Source organism: Solanum lycopersicum, chromosome 2, assembly GCF_036512215.1.
Source record: "Solanum lycopersicum chromosome 2, SLM_r2.1".
Taxonomy (NCBI): Eukaryota; Viridiplantae; Streptophyta; class Magnoliopsida; order Solanales; family Solanaceae; genus Solanum; species Solanum lycopersicum.
The window spans coordinates 34,601,471-34,618,539 of record NC_090801.1 but is presented as its reverse complement, the minus strand read 5'-3'; positions in this window follow the sequence as shown (position 1 = coordinate 34,618,539).

Sequence of the window (17,069 nt, the reverse complement as noted above, 5' to 3'; positions counted from 1 at the left end):
TTATGTATTGAATTGATGTTCATGGCCATGGGCAAGAGCCTTATGGTATTGAATTGGCTTATTTAGCATTGGATTGAAGTGTTGGGGATTGATTGGCGGTACACTGCCCTAATTCTCTTAATTTCATGTTAATTAGACTTTAATTATGTTTTGATTCCATTTATGTTGGTAGTGCTATGTGCTTTATTTGAAATTGATGTAGCCTTTTCGGCATTACTTTATGTATTATGATGATCATGTCCTTGTCCACACTACATGAAGTACTATGATGATTGGTGAAGTTGATATATGTGAAGTATGATCATATCTATCTACATGTGAAGTAACTGAGAGTATGGGTTCTTCTATTGATATTAGAAAATCATGTTAGATTATGACTATGACATAATGTGTGTATTCCTAGGGCTGATACATGGTTCTTCCTAATTGGTTATTGATTTTTATGATGGCTATCTTGATAATGTTATAGTAGTGTATAGGATGATATAAAGGTGATGAAGGTTGTGCCTATGTACTTGTTGAATATGATATGAAATATGTGATAAAGTGAAGTCCTAGTATGTCTTGTGTGGTAGACTAGTGTAACTTACTTTATGTGTATATGAATGTGAATATGAGAGTTCTTGACTTAGGAAGCTAAAGCATCTTAGTCTTATATGTATGAATGACATGAGAACTTGAATGATGTTAACAAGGTCCTTTTATGTGAATCCTAGACCCTAGTGATAAGGTTATTAACCTTGAAGTCAATGTCGTAATGCTATCCTTCTTATAATGAATGATGGACTGAAGGTTGGTTGGCTGGAACGACATCATATCAATCTAAGCTACTTGTATCCATTGTAAGTTAGCTCTACTCAACCTGTTTGGTAGGGTAACTATGAATGGGCTATGAACTTGATATGGAACCCTTTTATATGAACATTTAATGTAAATTACTCTATGAGAACAAAGAACCGAGTGATTATGGTAAGGGAAGTAACACCCTTCATATTCCATAATGAAGTGCCTACATAGGGTGCATCCAAGTTCTACCTTGACAAGTAGAACACCCTCTATCGAAGTATAGGCTACCTCTACGGATTCCATTATTTGATACCATGGTATATGTCGGGTATTTACTATTCTCATGATGTGGGATACCTACTAGCAATTGTGAAGTTTTATGAAATTTAGGTGTTTGTATGAGATGCTACCTAGACATTTCACAATAGGCTTTAAACATGTTAGTGAGAGTCCCTAGGTCTTGTCCAAGAACATTACTTTAATGTCCTTATGTGATGAAAGAGTCTTACATGAATGAATTATAATGTAATGACTTAAGTTAAGAAAGCATGTTAAATAAATAAGTACTTATCTAGAGTAGTTAAGGGTTGTGAAGTTAAGGTGTGATGATCACATTGTACCTTACCTAGATAAGTCTTAAGAATGAATCTAATTAGGGAAGGAGTTTATTATGTAGACATGACCTAAGCCTTAGGTAATCTTTAGGATTACTTAGGTAATATTGAAGAATACAATCATAGACATTATCTTCTTGATTTACTTTGATTAATTCTTTTGATAGCCTTTTGAAGGACAATGTCATATTATTTATATTTTGTTTTATTGAGTGAGAATGATATTATCCTAGGTAATATATAGGATTTATTAAGTGTGTGTCTAAGGGATTGTATGGACGGTCGCTTCACAACTCACTCAAGTGATACATAGAATCATCTTTAGTAGGAGGATCTCATGATCATGAGTATGATGTATTATAAGTGAGTTTTTCTCATTATAGGTGGTCTTAACAATAATTTAGGTGTTCCTAGAGAGGGTGTATGGGAGGTCTCTGTTTGTCTTCCTTAAGTGACTATTAAGATAGCTTTTAGTGAGGGGATTACATGATAGGAAGTTTCTAAATTGAAGTTAAGGCACTTCACTGTATAGTGAATTGGTTCACTGTAAAGTGATCTTAAAAATATACTAAATTGCTTAAATGGTATCTTATGTGTTTATAAGTTGTTAAATGTTATTGTTATGATTATATTATGATTTTTAAATGAAAAGGATGTATATTTCCAATGAATGTCCATTTTCAAGATTTTTATGTATTGTGCAATACTTAGTACCAGTGGTTGTACTTATTCCATGCTATTATAACACTATAGTGGTTGGTAGGTGAGGAGCATTTGGGAATGAAGAATTGGATCATGACATCATTCAAGTGAAGTGAAGTATATCCTCATTTGACTAGAGGGCATAGATGCCTGTTATTTCCTTTATCAAAGTATTGTATTAGACTAAGTAATACTATATTTCTATTGCATATGGGTGTATCCCAAAGAACTCATCTGTCTAATATTTAATGAAATGAGACTTAGTATTTCCTATCAGTTTCATATAGAAGAGTTTTTAAAGACTTATTGAATTTAACATTTTAATTCTGCACTACTTTTCATATATTTATATGTGATGAACAATACGAAAGGGTATGTACATGACCTCCGAGATGTCAAGTATGATAGTTGCACTCTGAGAGTTCCATATATTCGAAGCTATGGTCTCGAGATGTCACAGGGTTTATCCTATGAGGAAACTAGTTTAGACTTAAGTTTAACCAACATTTATGGTCGATTAGTTAATGTCTTTTCGAAACAAGTAAATAAAGGGGAGGGGGTTGTGAAACAAATTCCAGTAACAGTGCAATTATCAAGTGAATAAAAGTAAACGTTTGTTTTTATCAAGATGAGAAAGTTGTCACATCTGGGTTTACCCCCTAGACGTAAACGGGGTTGTAGTCCTCTTTGAGAACTAAGACTAGCCTCTTAGTTTACATAATTACATTCATAGGTCAAATTTAGCAAAAAATTTAAAACTTTTCTTTACTTCTACTTGGAGGTTTACATAGACCTCTACATACACATAATATATATATCAAGTATACATAGACTCTTCATATAGAAAGTTTACATAGCCTTCTATTTTTATTGTGCACACACAGACATAATATATATATCGAGTATACATAGACCATTCGTATAGGAAGGTTACATAGCCTTTTACTTTTATTGCGCGCGCACACACACACACATATAGGCATAACCCTACATTAAACCATCTAGCCAGCCTAGTAATTTAGGCATAACCCGACATCAAAGTAAACAAAGCCACATATAGGCTTTAGAAAAATCCGTACTCAAATAAAAAGAGATTGAATGTAAGAGTCTTAAAAAAAATCAACACCATAAGCTCGATATTGACATCACCCTCGCACAATGAGGACCTACCTTGCTTGGATGATCAAGAATCAAAGCCTTCTTCAAGTTGCCTTCCAAACACTTCAATGACTGGAACCTAAAATGTTTGGGAAAATGGAAGAAATAGGGTTAGTACGCCACTTGTACTAAGTATGAGACCATATGCACACATACTTTAAAACCATGCCAATGAAGAGGTACATTTATCAAAACATGTCATTTTATTCTTTGAAAAATATTATGCATAACAAAGGAAATCATACAAATATAAAAGGCATATTCATCAAGTCAAAGCAAATAACATAGTTGTTAACATACCTTAACCCAAAATCCAATATAACCCTACCATCAAGTAATTACATAATAAAGCATGGATAAAGGTTCATCATATCATAATAATGCAAGACTATTTCCCATGAATCCTCATAAAGCCAACGAGTGCAATAACAAAGAAAATCCTCATAACCTTACTCAATCAAGTGATATAACAAGAATTATGGAAAATATTCAACTTCACATTACATAACCTTTTTACGGATATACAACATCATACTTTTAACAACATAGACCAATTACATGTTCATAAGAGTATCAATCACCAAATATATTATTAAATGTAAAGTCATCATACTATCATCTTTTTCATTCATTACCATATAAATAATATAAACTTCCAAAAGCTTCCATCAAGCCAAAGTAGTGCAAAGCATAGTTGAGTACCATACCCCTACCTAGGCTAAGTCAAACCTCTCAAGTAACCTCAGTTAGTTCATCTTTATTTGTTCAATTTAATTTAGGGAATACTTTCCTTAACCGACAAAGACCACATGAGCTAAGTGTTGAAACCGGTTTTTTAAAAACATACACCGATGAAAGGTGGTCTATCGGTCAAAGTAAAACAAAACATTAATATAATTTTTTACGTAGATCCACTAGCTAGTCTTCCTATTGGGGAAACATAGTTCAAGAACTAAGAGATAGGTATTCTCCCTCTACATACCACTTGGAATTTGGGACATCCTCTCATGGGAATCCATTGAATGAGTATGCCTATTAGGGGAGTCAACACCACATTTGAACCATAGGGTCAATCTTCCTGTATGAGAATTCATCACCTCTCATTGTCAAGTTCACCCAGTGGTAAGCTACGTCCCTTTATTAAAATGTCTTTTAAACCTTTATTATCAATCATGGCTTAGCATAGGTCATAGGATCTAACCTTTTTATAAAATTATCATCATCATACCTCAATAACAATTGCATGACTATAAGTCCTTTCGTTACAATTTATATAAGTGATATAAGCATGTTAGCATTTCATATCATAATAAGACACATTGGTAGTCATCAACATCCCTATTAAATTTACATCTTAATCAACCTCACAATCATAATCAAGACATTTCAATTCAACATTATACCACCCTATCAATCCTAATGCAAGGCATACTCCGATACATCATCATGACTTAATCACAATTAACCATAATTTGAAGTAAAGGATAGACATCACAAGTCTTACAAAGTTTCCTTCATAGTTCATTATCAAGGTCTTACTATAAACCCCCATTCAACCCAATTCTTGGGTGTAAATCATCATAGGCCATTAATAAACATGACTAAAAGACTTGGATAAACATTATAGCACAACTCAATACTAGATCATCACTTAAGACAAGATACTTAGGTAAATTCACTTTCTAACCAAGATCATCTTCTCAATAACTAGCACAAAAGACTACAAATATCTTTAATTTGTTAATTATTGATATAAGAACATCATATAATATCAATTCAATCCATAACCAAGTTAATCCTAATTTATATAAAAATCAAACCTAGGGTTAAGGGTCAAGGGTCATGTTCTACAACCAAGACCAAACAGTCAAGATATATCAATATTAGGTTAGAATACATGTTAATAAATTCATATTATATAATAGAAAATATAATAAAATCAATTCAGAACATCAATTTCGTATTGGATGAAAACCCACTAGAAAACTCATCAATGGAAATCAATTTTGTAAGGAACCCTTTGAGAAAGAGGTCTCAAATGTGAATTAGATCCCATACCTTGTTAATTTATGAAGAATTGATTGTGAATTAGTACGTTTACATCCCCAAAATCCCTCCCCTAGCTTGTCTTCAATGGTTTCTCCAATAGAGAGAAAAAGAAAAGAGAAGGAAGAGGATGTGTTTTCGAGAGTTGTAATTTAATTAATGGGAGGTTGGGGTGTTTATATGGGGAGTTAATTAACTTGATTAGACTCCCTTAAACCCCTAATTAACCACCTAACCCCTTACATAATTAAATGAGTCTAACTTAAAAAGTGCAGGAAAATTGGTGTCCCATCGACAGATCGTTGGTCCATCGACGATCAAGCCTCCCTCCATGATGCACAATCGTAGTTTTGGTCAGAGACTTGTCCGGACTAGGTTTCCATAATTTTTTCTATGTGTTTGTCGACGTTTGGCATCGACGCCACGTCGATCAATACATTACCCGTCCTTTGCATCTCGTGGTTGTACACTGCCTGTGCAGTGTTGCCTCCTACGTGCTAGGATCCTTTTCAAGGGCCTTTGGTTGGTCCTTGGGGAGTTGCACCCGGAAGATTTTACCAAGAATCAGCTTAAACACATGTTAGACACTCTTTCATAACATTTCATGAATTTCCAACTAGTAAAAGTTCGTAAAACAGGCTAAAGCACGCTAGTACCACTAGAACTAATTTTCGAACGTCATGGACGTTCTTGGACGTTTTGGTTTCTAGACTTCATGAATAACCTATAAACATTAAAATAGTTTTTAAAAAGTGTCTAGACCTCATTACATCTATGTTAGACTCTAAGACATGTCTTGGATTTTTGAAACATTACATTATTCCCCCTTCAGAATACTTGTCCCTGAATGACACTAATAATCTTTAGAAGGAGGGAATAGACTCAAGACTATCAGCCCAACCAACAATACATAACAACATCAATCATATCACTTACACAAGACAATTCAAAACTTTAATTACCACATATAAGGCTCAACATTACGTTATGAGGAAAAATCTTCACAACAATAACGACATGCTTTACATGAGTCAATTATGTCAAAGTTCAACTTATCAACATACCACATATCATTTTATTAAGACTTATCATATCAAAATGCATATTTTTGCAGGATTTTAACAAAAATTAAAGTAACTTTAATTTTTGTTATGATTTTTATTATTAGTAAGAACTACTAACCTTAGTTATCAACTAGATTAGGGTAACGGGACTTCATGTCCGCCTCTGTCCATACACGAATTGTCTTTTGCATTTCGTGGTTATACACTGTCCGGGTAGTGTTGCGTGCTGCTTGCTATGATCCTCCTAAAAGACCCTTGGTTGATCCTTGAAGAGTCTTACCGGACGTTTTTACCACGAATCATCCTAAACAAATGTTATACACTCTCTCACAAAAGTTCATAAAATAGGTTAATGCATGCTAGTACCTCCTAGAACTAGTTTCCGAACGTCATGGGCGCTCTTGGACATTTTAGTTTCTAGACGACAATAGCTTTAGAAGTTAGTTTTAATGATTTGGAAGCCAAACATCGAAGGACGACAAAGACATCCGTAAACTAGTCTGATATGTGTTAGTGTGATCTTGTATGTTGTATATGTTTTTACGTGTTGTATAGAGTCTAAATCACTGGGGATCAGCCTAACATATATGGGTACATATTTAGGGCCAAAACATCCGATTATGAATCCGCAAACCTAAGGATCATTGAGGAGGACCCGAACTATTGGCCAACAAGCTTCCCAAGGCAACAAACTTTTGTCATGCCAGGAGCATGTCCACGTCGCAGACTAGATCCCCTATGGGCCAAAAGTTTGGTTTGTATCGCGCACATGCCGCAGACTCTACCGTCCAAAAAATTATTTTCAAAAATCTTGAGGTAACATCTCCGCGACGTGGACTTGTTCCCCAACGATAATTTCAAATATTTATGCTAAGTTTTACTTGTTCAAAAAGGTCAAATCAATGCAGGGGTTTTTTGGGTATTTTGGGGGTGTATTATATGTTGATATTAGGTCATTAAAAACCCATTACTCTAATCAAAAACCCCAACTCTCAATGAGAATCAAAAGAACTTGTAAGCTCTCGCTTCTCCTAGATTCTCTCTCTAGTCAAGATCCACCGTTGAAGAACCTTCATGTTTCAAAGAAGAATGTGAAATTCTCCAAGTTTTCAACCGAAATTTCATGGTATTCCTACTAATAAGGTATGGTGATTTCAGCCTTTATTCTTCTCTCATTGAAGGAGCCAATTTCAATGGCATTTCAAAGGATCTCCAAAACACTAAAACACAATTTTGAGTTCTAAGCAGGATGTCTTGAATCATCAGGTTTTAATTATTTATTTATGGAGTATTAAATGTTAATTAATGGTTTTATGATAAAAAATTCCATGAACCAATTTATTCCTTGAATTCATAATTCTGCCTTTTAAGTGGGTATATTGATTATGATATAACTATGTTGAATTCATGTGTAGAGTGCTATAGGCTATTGAATTATATGTTGATCATTATTGGAATCGTTCATATTTTTATTTATGGTATTGATATCTATATTGTTTTTGTTGACTCATTGATATGGATGAATTGATGGTCTAATCTTATGGATTTTGTAATTGATATGATTTATTAATGTGTAGAATTGTTTGAGATATTAAGGAATAATGATTGTAGTTATTAGAATGTGGTAAGTTGAACTAATTCTTGTATTTAATGTAGAATTTATATCAAATTGCTATTGATTGGTATGGTCCACTTATGGTGGCGTTGTTTAATCGTTATGAATGTTATGAATATGGTCTTGTCGGCATTATTATGTGAATTGTGGTATTATCATGATATAATATGAGTGAATGTATAAGGTGAATATTCTCACGTGTTTTCTATATGATCTTGTGTTGGTAGAGTTAGTTTTCCCTACATGGTACTTGAATTTTATTGAATGAGTGTATGAATGAAAGTCTAGGATCGGTAAACCTAAAGTAGGTACCCTTCTATGAATGACTAATGTAAAACCTTTAATATGAAAAGAAGGTTAAGAATGACAAACCTTGAATATGAAAAGAAGGTTAATTAAGAAGTATTGAAGGGATAGACCTAAATGGTGCCTCCTTCTTGGGTGGAATGATGAACTTAGAGGCAGGTTGGCCGGAATGGCATGAGATCATCTTTAAGGAAGTCATAAGAGCTATCCAAATAGACCTTCGTTGGAATCCCTAGTGGACCCATCCTTGGAAATGGTATTATGAGTTGATAGGAGTTAATAATGGTACTGTTACATCCGGGTTTACCCCCTAGACGTAACTGGCGTCGGCTTCCTCTCTAAGGACTAGGACTAGACTCTTAGTCTTACATCATCATATTCATCGATTTAAAATACGAAAGAACTAAAAATTTTCATTAATATTTATTTGGAGGTTTACATAAACCTCTACATACACATAATATATGTTCGTATTGAATATACATAGACCCTTCGTATAGGAAGGTTACATCGCCTTCTCCTTTTATTGGACATAGATATATAAGATAGAATAAAGTCTCAATGATTGTATCATCTTATACCAACAAATCGATTGTCAAAATATGGGCATAGCCCTACATCAAAAGTAAAGAAGTCACATATAGTCTTATACAAGTCGTACACAATAGAAATAGAATGAACATAAGGAGTCTTAAACATATAACAAAGTAACTTCATAAGCAAGATAATTGGCATCGCCCTCTGAGAGTGAGGACCTACCCACTTGAATGAAAGAGATATCCAAGCCTTCAACAAGTTCTCCTTCCAAACCCTTCAATGATCGGAACCTAAAATGTTGGGGTAAAGGGAAGAAAATGGGGTTAGTACTCCACATGTACTAAGTATGAGACCATATGCACATATAACACCCAAAACATGCTAAAAAGGACATTTTATTTAAAGCATGATAATTTATGTATTTAATGATTTATGAACAATTATCAAACTATATTAATCATTTATATATGTTCAACAAGTCAAATAAATCATATGCATATCAATCATTGAAACCCATGATCTCATATAACTCCATTATCAAGAGATAGCATAACATCACGAATAAGAGTTTATCACATAAATAGAAAAGTAAGACACTAACGAAAATCCTCATAATGTCACCAATTCCAACGACCAAGCAAAGCCCATAACCTCACTAGATCAAGCAACACAACAAGAACCATAGATAGTATCATACTGCACATAACATAGCCTTCACATACTCCTTAGTTCATACCTTTATAACAAGGACCAATTGCATGTTCATAAGCATCACAACAATCATATAGAGTCACTTAAATTTATCATCATCTATATATGTAATATTAACTTCCTAAATATCCTATCAAGGCAAACTAGTGCAAGGCATAGGTAGAGTCCCATACCCTACCTAAGCTAATCCAAACCCCTCAAGTCACTTTAGTTAGTTTATACTTCATTACTTCATTTTAGTTTAGGGAAAACTTTCCTTAACCTACATAGAACACATGAGCTAAATATGGAATCCGGTGTCATAAGAACTCTCACCGATGGAAGGTGGTTTACCCGCCAACGTAAAACCTGACATAACATAGCTTTCTAGGTTGATCTACTAGCTAGTATCCTTTGGTGAAAACATAGTTTATGGAGCTTGGGGGATCATGGAAATATAAACTCTACACCCTATGTTGGGTCATGAGGATATCCTCCCCGTGAAGAACGTAGTGAACCCTACGTTCCCTACTAGGGAAAGTGTAACTCCCTCATGTACAAGATCATTCAGTTCTACGCTATTTGCCTTTATTGAAATTTTTTTGAGTCTTGATTTAAAAATCATAACTTAGTTTAGGTAATAGAGCCTAGACCTTTTATAATAATCATCAGCGTAACTCAACAAGAATTGCATGAGTAACAGTCCTTTCCCTATAATTCATATAAAAGAGGTTAACACTTTACATATCACATCACAATAAGGCACATTGATACACATAATCATCCTTATAACCTGTACAGTCTAAGCAACCTCAAAACCAAAGAATAAGACATTTCATTTCAATCATCATACCATCCTATCAACCCTAGAAAAGGCAAACTCCAACATAATACCAGGTCATAATTATAAGTAATCACAAGTTGAAGTAGGAAATAGGAATTTCAAGACTAACCAAGCCTCCTCCATAGTTAATCATAAAGTTCTTACTATCAACCCACAACTTAACCCACTAGGGGAGTATCATCGTCACACAATGATAACAATAAGATAACTACGCTAATAGCATCTCTATAACACAATTCAACAATGGGTTATAGTCTAAGACAAAATACATAAGCCAACTTCACTATAGGTTTTATGCCCTAGATCACATCTCAAGGATTTTCATAATAGGACAACAATTCAACTTAATTTATTGATAATAACACCATAATAAAGAGATCTAATCGATAACTAACTCAATTTGATAACCACAATACAATATAGGTCAACATTATAATCTAGGGTTAAGGGTTGAGGATCATGCTCTTCAATTTGTTTCAAGCCACTAATAAGTATTACAATTAAGTTAAATAATATGTCAATATACTCAATTAAACCTAAATAAATCATTAACAACTCAATTTATAACTTCAATTTCTTTATTGAATGAAACCCATAAGAAACTCAACTTTTGGAAACTATTTTGAAAGAACCCTTTGAGGGAAGAGTCTCAAAGGTGAAAAGATCCCATACCTTAATGTTTTTATGAGAATTTAAGATGAATCCACCCTTTTTCAGACCCCAATTCACCTCCCAAACTTAGCTTCTATGGAGTCTTCCAATTAGAGAGAGAAAGAAGAGAGAAGGAAGAGAGTTTGATTTTTAAAGTCTAATTAGACTAATTGGGGGTTGGGGCTTTTATATGGGTTTTTAGTTAGTTAAGTATTCACCCCTTATCCCCTAACTTACCCCTAATCAATTAACTAATCAATTGACTTAACACTTAAAATATTACAGAATTCCACCCCTTACAAACAGAACCCCGATCGACAGGCCTTCTGTAAGTCGACGGGCCCTTACACCTCGATCCTGCAATTTTTTGATGAGTTAAGAGACTTGTGCAGGCATAGGCTTCCTCACCATGTCCAAGTGTGGGACGAAGGAGTCATTGACGCCCCGTTTATCAACACACGCCCTGTCTTCTTAGTCGTGATTGCACACTGCCAGGCAGTGTTTTCTCAAATATAAGGGTCCCCCTCAAAGGCCCTTGGTTAGTCCATGGGTAGTATTACCCGGACGTTTCGACCATGAAACATCCCTGACATGTGTTACACATATTTTGAAAAAATTTCGTATAATTCTGACTCTTAAAATCTAGTAAAAAAAACTAAGACACACTAGTACCCTTGCAAACCAACTTTCTAGACGTGATGGACGTTCTTGAATGTTTTGGATATTAAATACCCTAAATGACCTAAATTCATTTATATTGACTTAAAAACAGTGCTTAGACCTCATTGTCCCAATGTTATGACTTACGACTCATATTGAAATTTTGAAATGTTACATGTACCTTCTCTAATACACTTATGTGAATGAAATTACTCTATGAGAACTAAGTCAAAGCAGTGAGTGTATATGCTTGTAAGAGTATCTCTAGTTGAGTATGATGCTAGAATACAAATAAACATTTTGATATCCCCTAAACCTTGTGCCTACATGGGATGTGTCCTTGTTCTACCCTTGTCAACTAAAATACCTTCCACGGTGTGGGGTCTTATGACGCCGGATTACATACCTAAATAGTATGGTTTATGTCGATTAATACCTATTCTCATCATATGGATGTGGAATCTAGTTATTGGATATGTTCTACAATGTGTAGGTAGTAGAATGGGACACTATCTTCACATAGCACGAGCAGGCTTTAAAGATTCTAGGATTAGATCCTTAGTCTTCCAAGACCATTATGTGAAGTCCCATAATTTATTAGTGGTCTATTAAATGGCTTTGTTGAGTAATGTTCACCTAGTAGAGGTATGTTGTATACAAAGGTTCTTATCTAGGGTAGCTTTGAGGATCACTTAGATGTGATTGAAGAGAGTGTATATGCAGTCTCTTCATGTCTTACTTTAGTGGGTCTTAGAGTAACTTTTGGTGGAGAGTCTAATGATGAAAAGTCTTACTTGCTAAATATGGAAATATGTCTTATATGTTATTGTTGACTTGTATCATGTTTCTTAAGATCTTATGATTAAGGATTCTATCAAAATAGCATGCAAGCATATCTTTATGTAAATGTTCCCTTTTGCATGATTTTCTTGCATGTTCAACATACTTAGTGCATTAATTGTGCTAATTCTATATATTTCTCTATGTCTACAAGTGTAGGTGGTGGCAATAAAGTATTCTTAAAAGTTGAAGCTTTGAAATTATATTTCTCTCAAGATTGGTTTGTCCTCATATGATCGAGGATATGGACTATGTTTCTGGTTTTGTTTCATTAAAGACTATGTATTAGACAATAAGTTTATTTTAATGTATGGGTTGTGTCTAAAATGGCTAATAATGAGACTTAGTTTTCTTTTGTTTTATAAAAGAGTTTTCCTTATCGTCTTTATTGTGAAAATTTTTAAATTTCTATACTATTCTTATGAAAAATGTCTAAGGCCTTGTATAAGACCTCCGAGAGGCCGAGTGCACCGTATGGCGACTAAGGGGTGCTCCCGGATCGTTACACCTCTTTGGCTTATTGGCTTATCTACTTAAGCGAAACTTATACCAAAAAAAGGAAGTACCAAGGTCTAATCACTTTCGAAAAGATAACTGCAGAACTCAAATTCTGAAATCTCCAATTCATAGATCAAAAAACTATACACAAGCATAAATAAAAACAAAAAATGAGAAATATTTATAAAACCGGCAAAAAAGAATGATCTTTCACATTCTTTGCTTATGTTAATCATCCATAACCAATATAAAAACAAATATCAATCACCCACAAAACCAAAAAAATGACAAAAAGGAAGGATCATCTATTTATCTAACTGATCAACAATAACATACTTAGTGTAGTCCCGCCAGTGAGATCCAGAATAGATATCGAACTAATTATAGAGCAAAATTACAATCATATTTTTTATTAGACCACTCACAATGTCAACTATTTCAACACATAAAACTTATATATATTCAATTTGTAATGGGAAAACGATAATAGACCATTTACTTTCAATTCCCTTTTCTGACCAACAAACTGAAATGTTTTTGACATTTCTTACCAACAAAGGATACTTTTAGATAAATTTTTAAATGTAGAACATTTCATGCTCAAACAATTGACCAATTATGACCAGTTAAATTATCTAATTAAAAATGTACTCATTGAGTATTAGTTCTGTGACATGGCCAATACCACAGATGTTGTTTTTGAGCATTACACTAATATACGTTAGATGATTTTCAGATGGTGGCCAAATGACACTATTGTTTTATTTACTGGTTCAAAAAAAGTAATAGGATCTATAATTTCCCTTCAACAATAGAAAATGGAATATATAAAAGTAAAGACTCATACTCCTGAAATTTATCTCTCTAAGAATCCATGTTTGCTAAAAACAATATCATTTTATCTATTTAGACAAATAGGGAAAATATTAATATTGTCTTGCACATATTCAACCATTGCATATTTTATTTAAACTACTATATGAAATATTCAATAAAAAGTGCATTCAGACAATATTTCCTTAACAAAGACTCAAACTTTAGAACATTTAGCAACTCATGATAAAGACAATGAAATGACATAAGCTAGATAAAGACATACACAGTAAACAGGAAAAACAGAGCAGCTCGTCATAAATAAAGAGGAGAAAATGGTTTACGCAATTGATGCACAGAAAAGAGTAACAGATTTATTGACAATAACATTTTGTTGGAGAGATATATATAGATGAATGACGTATCTGAAAAGGTTACGATCGGATGAACTTGAGAGCCAAAAAAGGTTTATCGCTTGAGAAATAACTGTTACAGTGATCCATTAGGCATTTTTGGAGAATTAAATTAGGTCAAAGATTATGAGCAAATTTAATTTATAATAAATTACTCGCTCATTTAAAAAAAAATGACCTGCTTTGACTTGACACGATGTTTAGAAAAAAAAAAGAAAACTTTTGAATCTTGTGGTCCTAAATTAAAGTTATGTCAAATGTACTAAATTGCACTTCAATCTTGTAGATTTAAACATGCCACGTGGCAAACTGAAATTAAAATGTTACCAAATAGGGAAGGAGGTCATTATTTTAAAACAGACTAAAAAAGAAATGATAACATTCTTTTATAAGCCGATGGAGTAATATTTATGTAAACGGTAGGGTTAAAACGATAAATCAACTTTGGGGTTGAACTCTTCCCACTTAAAATAAGACATGACTACTTTAGTTAATTTATATACCAGCTCATTGCCCTATTCCTTGTTTTTTTTAAAACATGTGTTTCATTCAAACTTATAAAATACTCAAAAATCTTTTTTTTTTATCTAATCAAGTTATTTTTATCAACCAAAGTTTTGGTAATTATTTTATTAATAAACTAGAAACCTTACCTAGAACCATGTAAGTTAGTTTACCTTAATTGTAGTTCATTTTAGTATTACTTCGTTAAAAATTTACATAACTTAATTAACCTTTAAAATAAATTTGTTTTGACCCTAAAGTTAATTGTTTAGAAATCACCAAAATGTCGTAAACTAGTTCATGCAAGTTAAAATGATATATGAAAAATATATTATGTCAAATCTTGGCATCGATCCAATAATATAGTAAATTATCATTCTTTTTCATATCTTTAAACTTCCTTAACTGTATTTCATCAATTTTTCCTTATTCATGGGATCACATAATAGAATAAGCTCAAGAGTATGGATTTCGTGGTCTTGAGATTATAGACTAACAACACAATAAATTTCATAGTATGATGTCATGAGTATCAATCACTATTAAGAGTCTCTCTGTCACATAACATGTCTCAACCAAAGAACTGAAGTCACGCAAGCTAATTTACCAATTTTTTCGTTTCTTTAATGCACTTCTATTCTATCAAGAATGCATAATTTTGAAATAAATGAGTCCATAAGCATTCATACTACTGTATATCTACTTTAGACCCAAAAACTCACCCAACATTATACTCAAATCCCTAAATTTCAAGCCCAGAAGTAAGTCTCAATTCATTCCAATTATCATAACTTTAGTGGTATCCATATATAATACATCATATATTTATCTACCTATTTCAATATACCAACTTAATTTGTAATATGACAACAAAATAATAATATTTAAAATTGAAGTTACTAATTATGAAAGAAGTGACAACAATTATGAACCCAAAATTTCCCTAACCATGTGATGTAATGACATTAACAGGATGAATTTAGGGATCGTTTGGTAGAGTGTATAAAAATAATACCATATGGAGCGAATTAATAATGCTAGAATTAGTAATATGTGTATTGGTTAGCATAGATTATTTCTTCTGCATTGTTTGGTTTGGCATATTAAAAATAATATGCATTATATAAAAATATTTAGTTTACAAAAGTATCCTTCACAATTTGGTGGAAAAGATGTAAAAGTACTTTTGAGTTTTAATTGAGTTTTAACAATATTAATGCATGTATTAATCGTTTTCATTACTAATATCATGGATTTATAGGTAATTGTAATACACTCCTCAATACACAATATAATATATACTTAATGCAGGCATTAGCTATACATACCATGAAAAAATGCACCAAACAAGGGATGACTAATGCATATAATTAATGCATGCATTATTTTACTAATACACTCTACAAAACGATCCCTTACAATATTATAAGCATGGAATTTATTGATAGAAGAAAGAAATTTGAAAGAACGACTTAAAACATACAATTTCCTTACAAGCCTACTACCCCAATAGATTAGCAATCATCACCTACAATGATTGGAAAATCATTTGAATTTCTATCATTCACATACAGCTATTAATTTTTAAAAAATGTGCAGAGGTAATTTAGTAATTGAACCTACTCCTTGAACGAGACCCTTAGGGCATGTTACCACGATTGCTTCCATCGGTTTCTTTACTATTTTCTTTTTCTTTTCTTTATAGAATTATTGTTTACTAAAAAGTTACAAACTCCATTAACTAATTTTGTTTTAATAAACATGGTCCAAGTGATATAATGGAGAACTAGGTTTATTCTCAAAGGCACTCATAAAATCAGGATAGCACAAGACCATAACGCGTGCTAGTTATTAAAGATCATATCAACAACTTTATTATTGTGTGTGAGCAGTGGTATTTTATTTTCATCAAGCTGTCATAGTTTATGTATGAAACTACTACGACTATGGAGTAAAAGTTAATGTTTTACTAAGTGGAGGTTTAGTTTAGAGCACACATTCATTATGCATAGTAATTTTCCTTCAACTAATATATTGTAACATCTCTGTCTTAGAAAGAGCTAAATCTAAAAAGAATGAAATTGGAAAGGAGCTAAATTGAGATTCGGTTCAAGTTACTCTTTAATTTTGAGTTTTGGGAGAACTCAAAATGAGGATAACATTCAATACAAGATGTGTTAGGTAACCCATGAGATGATAAACAGAAGATCATGGAGTCATCTTTCCAACGCAAAGTTTGCTAAATTTTGTGATTGGTTGAGGGAGATAAGGTCGTTGGGTATAGACTGTCCAGATAAGGAAAGTCATCCATTTTAAGGATGGGGTGTT